The sequence below is a fragment of the Eptesicus fuscus genome, chromosome 17, assembly GCF_027574615.1.
Source record: "Eptesicus fuscus isolate TK198812 chromosome 17, DD_ASM_mEF_20220401, whole genome shotgun sequence".
NCBI classification, from domain to species: Eukaryota; Metazoa; Chordata; class Mammalia; order Chiroptera; family Vespertilionidae; genus Eptesicus; species Eptesicus fuscus.
Window position 1 is genome coordinate 874,675 of NC_072489.1, and position 10,105 is coordinate 884,779.

Below are 10,105 nucleotides of genomic sequence, written 5' to 3' on the forward strand. Positions count from 1 at the left end.
GGGTGAAGTCTATAGGCCGGCATTTAAATCTAAGATCACCTGGACACTGAACAGGAGAAGGAAAAAGAAGAGGCTATATTATAAACAGCCAATGCCAAATAAACTCTGAAAGATTTCTCTGGAAATGCTGCTGAAATTCAGCTCAAACCTTTATTTGTTGATGTGTTTGATTTTCACTGCGGCTGAGGGTAGGAGCAGAAAGGCAAATGCCCCCTGTGGTGTCTGTGTTTGAGGACAGGGAGAAAGGTTAACTGATGAAGTTCATGGGCCAAGAAGAAAATCCCCTTTGAGCCGCCTGAGACCTTGGGAGGCGCCAATCTTCCTGAGCCTGATATTAAAGGCCCCTGAGTGTGGATCTTGGTCTCCTTGGCAGCACTCAGCAGCAAGTGACATTTCAGAACCCGGCCTAATCTGAGGAACAATTAAATCATATTCCCCTGAAGTGCGCCTTTCCAAATATTGCCTATGCTTAAGTCAACATAGACAATCAAACAGTGAAAATGTATTGGATTAAAAATGAAATGGCCTCTAACACACACTGAAGCCATCCCCTGTACAATGATCCATCTTTCTAAACTCTCCACGTCACCTGAAACCTCTTTTCCCTTTCAACCACCTGCCTTCACACTCACCACTCTGCTCCCGGCCTGGCTTTCTGCTTATTGCCGCAGTAGGACTGATCACACATGTCCGTGTTGTTTCTGCTGCCTGGTTGCCCCAGTCAATGTGTATGTGACTGTGGATTACTTACAGTTCTCTGCAGCTCGGTGAGTCCGGGGCAAATGCAGAAGCAAAGGGCAAGGAGTCTCTTAAGGAGCCAGCAGTTACTGCAACCTCGTAACTGGGGAGTGGGGCCAGTTTCCTGTGAAAATGTCAAGTTTCAAGGGATCGGATTTATGAAGGAGCGAAGAGAAAATGCTTCAAATTATACTTTTAAAGGAACAGGCAGCCCAGGGGAAAGCTGCGTGTCCTGGGTGGAGAAGGGTATTCAAAGGGTGTGAAGGAGCGGGGAGAGCCCTCGCCGCCTGGTACAAGCTCCAATGGCAAGTCCTATTGAGCCAACACATCAGAAACAATCCAGGAAGATGGATGGTTAGGACTTGGGTTCAATAATTACTGACCCAAATATTAAAAAAAAAAAAACAAAAAAAACCCCCACAAAACTCAGCTTTATCTCTTAAAAAAGTGGAGGCCTGGGGAGGGGGCAGGAGTGAGGAGGAGATGGTCGATGGGGGATAAGGGGGACATCTGTAATACTTTCAACACTAAATATAAATTTTAAAAAATCCATCCCCCTCAGTGGAGTGGGTAGTCTCTGCAAAGCAAGTTATCTTTAGAGACTACATAGAGGGGAGCTGCAATAACTCTGTCTATAGGCTAGAGCAGGGACACCTGCTTCTCTCCGAGAAAACTGGAATGAATTTCCCAATACAGACATTTTATTATAAAGGGGCTTTTAGGACTTCTGATTCTAGAATATCGAGTAAACATACTTTTCTATATTCTTCCCACCATGTACAACGGAAAATTTTGGACATTATCCATAAAACAAACAGAATTTCTGAGAGCTTGAGAGAAAGAAGACTGGCCAGAGACTGCAGGACCTAGGAGACACACCGCGATGTGTCTTGGGTTTATTTTGGCCTCAGGTATTCCAGCTGCTGAGGAAGCCAGCACCTCAGAAATGCCCAGTGCAGGCCACATAAGCCACAACAAAAGGCCGTTCTCTCTGAGAGGGCCAGGAAAGTTCGGCCTTGCTAAACAGGAAACTTTCAGACAAAAATCGTTTTATTCCCACCAAACATGCAGAAAAGGACGGAAGCTGCATCCTCAGCCACACAAGAGCCAGGCAGGAACCCAGACCTCCCGTGTGGCACTTCAGTGAGGCACCGCATCTCACCAGGGCGGCGTCGGGAAGGCCAAGCAGGGACCTGGGATTTGCATCTCCACCGGCCTCTAAACAGGCGTCCTGAATGTCCATGCACAGCCATGCCCGAGGACACCCAGGGGAGCCGGGACATCCCGCATCGCCCACTGATCCCAGGCCGCCCTCACTGGTGTCGGTGGGTGGCAGGTTAGGAGCCAGGCAAGTGCTGGTGAGGACGCAGAGGAACTGGATCACTGCCACGGTGCTCACTGCTCACAGGAATGTGAAATGGTAGATACTCGATACAGTTTGAAAGTGTTGTTAAAGCTAAATTAAACAGACCACTTACCACATGGCCCAGAAATCACACTCCTGGATATTTCTTTGAAAGAAATGAAAACTTTTGTTTATACAAAAACTATATATGGATGTTGATAGTAGTAGCTAAAAACTGGAAACAAATCTGGTGTCTTTCAATGGGTGACTGGCTGTACACAATGTGGGACATCCATACCAAGGAAATGCTCACTGATAGAAATCAGCGAACTAGTGACACCACACAAAACCCAGGTGAGTCTCCAGGGAACTGTGCTGAGTGAAAAGGCCCATCCCGGAAAGTGTCATGCTGTCCGAATCACGTTATGTAACATTCTTACAGGGAAGACAATAGAGCAGTGACGCCTAGTGCTTCCAGGGTCAGAGGGCTTCTGCCGGGCAAGAGGCTGGCTGTGAGGACAATGTGGGCACCCTGTGACGGGAGGCTCAGTGCTGGGGCATCGATGTCAGCGTCCTGGGTGACACTGACTACCCTTTCGGAAGATGTTATCATTAGAGGAACATGGGTATGGTGTACAGAGGGTTGGTTTGTATTCTCACTTATAGTTGCTTGTGAATCTATAATGATCTCAAAATAAAAGAAGTTTGATTTAAAAATCCATAAGCAAAAAGAAGCTTTTTATATAAAGTGATTTGCACTTGGAAGATATTAAAAAACAGATGAAAACTAAGAATAAACTTAGAACTAAAATTACATACTGTTATACTTTAATGTATAACTGTCTAAACTTTTTTTCTATCTATAAAAGCCTAAGCGACTGAACGACTGGTCAGCCAGTTGCTTTGACACACACTGACCACCAGGGGGAAGATGCTCAAGGCAGGAGCTGCCCCCTGGTGGTCAGTGCGCTCCCACAGCCAACCTCCCACAGCCGGCCAGTCTCCTGTGGTCCCTTCCCCTGGCCGGCTGCCCCCCACCCCAAATTAGCCCCGATTGCTGGCCAGGCCAAGGGACCTCACCTGTGCACGAATTCATGCACCAGGCCTCTAGTACATATAAAATACATACATTTACTTTCTTTGAGATGAAATCATGCCATATGTATATACTCTTGTATATTAGATTTTGCAGTTAAATATATGTGGTAAATACATATATTTCATGTTTAAGAAATAGTGTTCACTTTTGTATCTTCAATGCCTCAGGTCAGGCTTGGTTTAATAATTATATTTTTGGTGAATAAATGAATAAGGTATTGCTAAATTGTTCTCCAAAATGATAATATCAATTTAAAATCCCTACTTTTCTAAATTTGAGCATTTTCATTTAAAAAATCTGACCACAGGATGCAGCAATTTCACTTGTGGGTATTTATATGAAGAAAATGAACACTAAATCAAACAGAAATATCCTTCCCTATGTTCATTGCAGAATTATTATAATAGCCAAGATATGGGAGCAACCTAGGTGTCCATCAATAAATGAATGGATAACAAAGATGTGGTGTATATATACAATGGAATATTACACAGTGATACAAAAATAAAATCTAGCAATTTGTGACCCAGAGGAAAAGTGAAATAAGTCAGACAGAGAAAGACAAATGCTCTATGGTTTCACTTATATGTGGAATATTAAAAAACAGAACAAATGAACAAACAAAACAAAACAGACTCATAAAAACAGAGACCAAAGGGATGATTGCCAGAGGGGATGCTATGTGTGAATAAGGTGAAGGGGACTCTGTTTATATTGTGATAAGTTTGCATGGTGACAGATGGTCACTAGAATTAGTGGGGTGATCATACTGTAAGGTATAAAAATGTGGAATCGCTGTATTGAACACCTTAAACTAATATAAGATTAGATACAAACTACACTTAAATAAAAACTTCCTAGCTTATTTAGGCAAAATATATAGTTATTAAAATCAACATTTTTTTTACTAATTAAATGGAGTACTTTTTTAAATATTAGATGCTCATTTGTGTTGTCTATTTTATGAATGTAGGCTTTGTAGATTTTGCCACTGATTCTTTCTTTAAAAAATTTATATTGGGAATTTGATGTGGACTGCATTAAATCTGTATATTGTTTTGGGTAATATGGCCATTTTAAATATGTTGATCCTTCCGATCCATGAACATACCATATTTTTACATTTTGTTGTGTCTTTTTCAATCTCTTTTAATAATGCTTTGTAATTTTCAGTGTATAATTCTTTCATGTTCTTCGTTAAGTTTATTCTTTTGGTTGCAATTGCAAAATAAATTGTGTTTTTCACTTTTTCTGAAGTTTTGTTGTTAGTATACAGGAAGGCAATGGATTTTCGCACATTGATTTTGTATCCTGCAACTTGACTGTATTTGTTTATTGTTTCTAATAGTTTTGTGGTGGATTCTTTAGGGTTTTCTATATACAGAATGATGTTGTCCACAAAAAGTGACAGTTTGACTTCTTCCTTCCCAATTTGGATGCCTTTTATTTCTTTCCCTTGCTTTATTGCTCTGACTAGACTTCTAGAACTATGTGGAATAAGAGTGGTGAGAGTGGACATCCTTGTCTTGATCCTGATCTTGGAGAAAAGCTTTCAGTTTTTCATCATTGAGTATGATATTAGCAGAGCGTTTATCATATATGGCCTGTATTATGTTGAGGTACTTTCCTTCTATTCTTATTTTATTGAGTGTTTTTATCATTTGTATCTTATCAAATGCCTTTTCTGCATCTGTTGATAAGATCATATGATTTTTATCCTTTCTTTTATTAGTGTTGTGTGTTACACTGATTGATTTGTATATGTTGAACCATCCTTGTGCCTCTTGACTGTGATGTACTGTTTTTTGGATGTACTGTTGTATTTGATTTGCTAGGATTTTGTTTAGGATTTTTGCATCTATGTTCATCAGAGATATTGGTCTGTAGTTTTCTTTTTTTTGTGTCATTTTTGCCAGGTTTTAGTATCAGGGTTATGTTGGCCTTATAAAATGTGTTAGGAAGAATTATCTCATCATTTTTTTGGAAGAGTTTCAGAAAAACAGGTTTTAAGTCTTCATTGAACCTTTGGTAGAATTTACTGGTAAAGCCATCTGGTCCTGGTCTTTCATTTTGGGGGAGATTTTTATGGTTGTTTCAATTTCCTCACTACTGATTGGTCTATTTAGGTTTTCCAATTCTTCATGATTTAGTCTACGAATGTTATATATTTTTAGGAACATATGCATTTCTTCTAGGTTATTGAATTTGGTGGGATACAATCCTTCATAGTATTCTAGTATGATTTTTAGTATAGCTGTGATATCTGTGGTGACTTCTCTCTCATTTCTGATTTTGTTCATATGGGTCTTTTTCATTTTTTTCCTTAGTGAATTTAGCCAGGGGTTTTTCAATTTTATTAATCTTTTCAAAGAACCAGCTCTTTCTTTTATTAATTTTTGTGTAGTCTTTTTGTTCTCTATTTCATTCAATTCTGCTCTCTCATGCTGCCACTTCTCTGATGTCACCTCTTCTCTATTCTTTTTTATTTTGTTCAATGAAACCTCTGTGTCATATAACCATAGGAGACATTAATGTAAGAGAAATGATCTCAGTTAAAGAGAAAAATTATAAACTCACATGCTTCTCTTAACTATAATCCACTATTCTTCAAATTATGGCCCTGGTATGCCTGTATTTTGGGGACAACTCAAAGCTTCATAGATTATCAGGGACTAGGATTCTCCATTTATTATAAATTCCCCAGATAATTCTTATGTAAACTAAAAATTGGAGAAGCATTGCCATAAACCAGTATTACCAAATGGCAATCTATTGCCTAGATATAATTTTGTTCTTTGTCTGTAGGATTTCATTCCTGACTAGATAATAATTAGCATGTTCTTTGGTGCTCATCTACATCGATGAGATAAACATAAAATTGAGCTTAAAAGAGGGCATTTCTTTTATAAATACTTCTCCTTGTCAATATATGGCCATTTGGAATACCAACCTGGCATAATAAGGTCAGAGTCAAGAAGGCTGAGATGGAATGAGAACCTAAGTTATTCCTGGAAAGAGTGGCACATGTGATGTGTGCTGTTGACTTCACTGTCAGCCTGGAGTAGTGGGAGGAAACTGGCAGAGCTGGAGGTGAAGGTACTGGTGGGAAGAATGGAGAGGGTGAGGAGTGAGTGTGTCATGCTTAACCTCAGGAAGAAGCTAATATTTGTAAAGCCTGTTCACAGAGGAGCTCTGCAAATGCAGGTAATTTCTCAGTAGATTTTTGAAAGATTAGTGGTCTTGTCCAGAAAATAGATGTGTGTGTGTGTGTGTGTGTGTGTGTGTGTGTGTGTGTGTGTGTGTTACACAGCAAGGTGGTAAGAATACTGGGCATAGCAAAATAATATCGATCATCAGTCCTCACCTTTGCAGAACTGTGAGGCAGAGGATGAGGTAAGATAGAGGTGGATAAGCAATACTAGTAGCAAATATTAAGAGGAAACTCAAAATCCCATCATTTCTGGCCTTAATTCTTTTTTTTTTATTGAGATACAGTTGACATATAACCTAGTGTTAGTTTTAGGTGTATAACATAATGCTTTGACATATGTATATATTGCAAAATGATTACCTCAATAATTCAGTTAACATTTATTGCCATACATAGTTATGATTTTTTCTTGAGATGAGAATTTTAAGATTTAATCACTTAGCAACTTTCAAATCTACAACACAATATTGTTAACTATAGTCACCATGCTGTACATTACATCCCAGGACTTATTTATCTCAGAACTGGAAGTTTATACCTTTTGATCTCCTTTACCTATTTCACCCTTCATTCTTTATTTTATCCTTCATTTATCCTTCATTCTTAAGAAGAGAGTTCTCACATGTTCTCAGGAGTAGAATGGGGTTCCTGAGCCCACAAATGGGCTTTAGTGGGAGGTGGCTGGGGGACCTGGGCTGGAGAGACTCCATGATTTTTCTTTTTAATTTTTGAATCTATTCATTCTGCATTTTTTTTTTAATTTTATTTACTCTTTTTCAGGGATGTTCTTTTTTCACTAAGAAATGGGCCTTTGGATCCTCCCTCCCAAAAGGAGCCAACTACCAAACATCAAGAAATAACAAGAGGTGGGTTAGTGGAAAGGATTATTAGGCAAGCTGCTTGGACAGCTTCTTGGCTATGACATGACATGGACAAGATGGGCCATGAAGGTCATGTAGTTGTGGGAACATGTGGGAGAACAGACAGTGCTTGAAAACAATGGCTAAAAAGGGCATTGTTCAGTTCTCATTCTGGGTAGCAAAGGTAGATTACCTAATAGTTGACATTTAAGGATTGAGAATATTAGGTTCTAGGCATCCCATTTTCACCTTGAGATACAAGTAGTGGGGTCTGTGAGGAGGTATAGAACAATCTGTAGAGGGTATAGTAAGTAACCCCTATGATTATTTTACCTGATGTTCTTGTAGCTCTCATATGAATGGAGTCAGCTCCTCAAGCAGTGATATCACATTGTGTTAATGCAGAAAGGGGAATGTTACTTCAGCAAAGCACCAGCATAGGAGAAATCAATCCTGTAAATATGTTTGAATTTTCTCAGAGACTGTAAATAGAAACTGATGATTTGAGAGAGTTCTGTTGAATAACAATATCTTATCCTAGAGTATATGTTTTAGACATATTTCCTAATGTCTCAATATCATCTGACCATGATGCTGAAAATCATGGCCTACAGAACTACATATGCCTGTATGTGTCCTGTTGACTTTCATGTTTGGTCCATGAGGTGGCAGTATGGAGATGACACTTATTTGTTAGCTGGATGCTGTGAGAACCTTCCTTTCTGCTATAGTGGATACATAAGTGTTTATGTAGAGAATGTCCTACTCTTAAGAGTCCTCTATCTATTTATCTATCTATCTATCTATCTATCTATCTATCTATCTATCTATCTATATCTATCTACTGTATCTATAATCTATCAGTGTGTTTTTCTAAATGCCTCCATAAATTTCTATCAATAATTTGAGGCTTGGGAGATTATTATATATATCATATTATATAAATGTATATTATTCAGTGTTATATAAATATACTAGTGGCCCGGTGCACAAAATTCGTTCACAGAGGGGGATTCCCTCAGCCCAGCCTGCACCCTCTCCAATCGGAGACCCCTTGGGGAATGTCCGACTGCCAGTTTAGGACATCCCTTTTGCAATCTGGGACCACTAGCTCCTAACCGCTCACCTGCTTGCCTGCCTGATCACTCCTAACTGCTTCTGCCTGCCTGCCTGATTGCCCCTAACCCCTCTGCCTGCCTGCCTGATCGCCCCTAACTGCCTTCCCTTGCTGGCCTGATCTCACCCCCAACTACCCTCCCCTGCCAGCCAATTTGGTTCTGATTGGTCGGTTTCTATGCCAGTCAGCGTCAAAAACTCTGCCTCCTAGGCAGCCATTGGCTCCTCACAGTTTACCCAGATTTGGTTCTAATTGGTCAGTTTCTATGCCAGTAAGCATCTCCAGGCCTATCTCCAGGCCTGATAAGAGAGGTGGGGCTGATCAGCAGCCCCCCCCCGCCCCCCACCATGGAGGCCCGGAGAGAAACAGAGGCGCAGCTGCTGGCAAAGCCTGGAGAGAAAGAGAGAGGCAACAGCTGATTAACAGCTGCATGGAGGCTGCAGATCAGACCCTGCCTCTCTCTGAGCCTCTCTCTGGGCCTGATCTGCAGCTCCCTCAGCAGTCAGTGCTGGGTTGCGGTGCCCACACCAGCAGCAGTCAGTGCTGGGTTGCTGTGCCCACACCCATGGCAGTCAGTGCTGGGTTGACATGGCACTCCAGCACTGACTGCAGGACTGACTTAGCGTCATTTTGGACATTACAAACCCTGGGTTTTTATATATTAGGATTATGGCACAGATTATAGGATTAGAAACCAGGGGCCTCATAAATTTAAGCAATTTTTATTAAGTTGCACATCTCAGTAAAGTAGAAACATGGAGTTCATCCCAGACCTTCTGGCTCTGAGGGATTGTGTCTAACAGACATGACACTTCTACTTCACAATGTCTGGAACACTAGGTGCTCATATTGTAGAGTAAATGAATGAATGTCTAAAAGTGTTTGGGTCTGACCTGATTACTTCATTCTTTTGTCTTTCTTTTGATCTGCTGTGTCAGCCTAGGCAGGTACTCAATTTTTCTCCTGACAAAGTCTCTTAGTTATCTTTCATCCCCTGGGACTGCTATAGTTTTTCCATCAAGCTCTGTACTAGCCCTGCCAAGGAGCAAATGTTTTTTATTGGAACAGCATGAAATGTGACATTACTCATAGGTTCTGGCATAAAATTAGTGGTAGTAAAAACTCCACAGCACAGCTGTGCAGGATTGCACCTCCTCCCCAGAAGCAGTAAGCTGAGGATTGTGGGGAGTCATGATGGTGTAATGATGGCTAATGGTGAGGAAATTATGAACCCAAGGCCCATAAATCAATCTGAAAACAGGGATGCTTGAATAACAGTCACTTGAATAACCTACAGGGATGGCTAATGAAACACTCAAGGGATACTTGAGCTCATCTGAGCATTGTTCATGAATCGTTATATTTTGTTACTTAAGGTGGACATATATAGAAAGTCTCAGAAGGCTGATATTTGCAGGTTAGCAAATAGGGAAGTAGAAGGCCCTTCTATATCTTCCAGGGTTTTAAGATAATTCTTCCCTGGTCTGGGGCTTATTCCCTACTTTAGGTATTTGCCAAAATTGTAGCCTTGTTCTATTTTTTGTATGCAGTGAACAATGAGGCATAATATTTAAGACATCAAGAGACTAGAGTTTAGTCAAATGTTTAGAAATTGCTTTTGCATTTTCCAGTCCAACCAATATTACTAACAATTCTGATATTACAACAATGGTTTTTATCCTCCCTTTGCTTGCAATATTGTTTTGTTTCAAATCTTTACTTTTTAGAAAGAATC

General features: G+C 40.3%; 1 non-coding gene across 1 annotated transcript; it reads right to left on the bottom strand.

Moving 5' to 3' along the window:
• Positions 1–8,758: 8,758 nt before the first annotated feature.
• MIR9201A-5 (microRNA mir-9201a-5) lies at positions 8,759–8,843 on the bottom strand. Its single transcript, NR_130493.2, has one exon. It is a non-coding gene; the product is annotated as a microRNA mir-9201a-5 (primary transcript).
• Between the last annotated feature and the right edge of the window lie 1,262 nt (positions 8,844–10,105).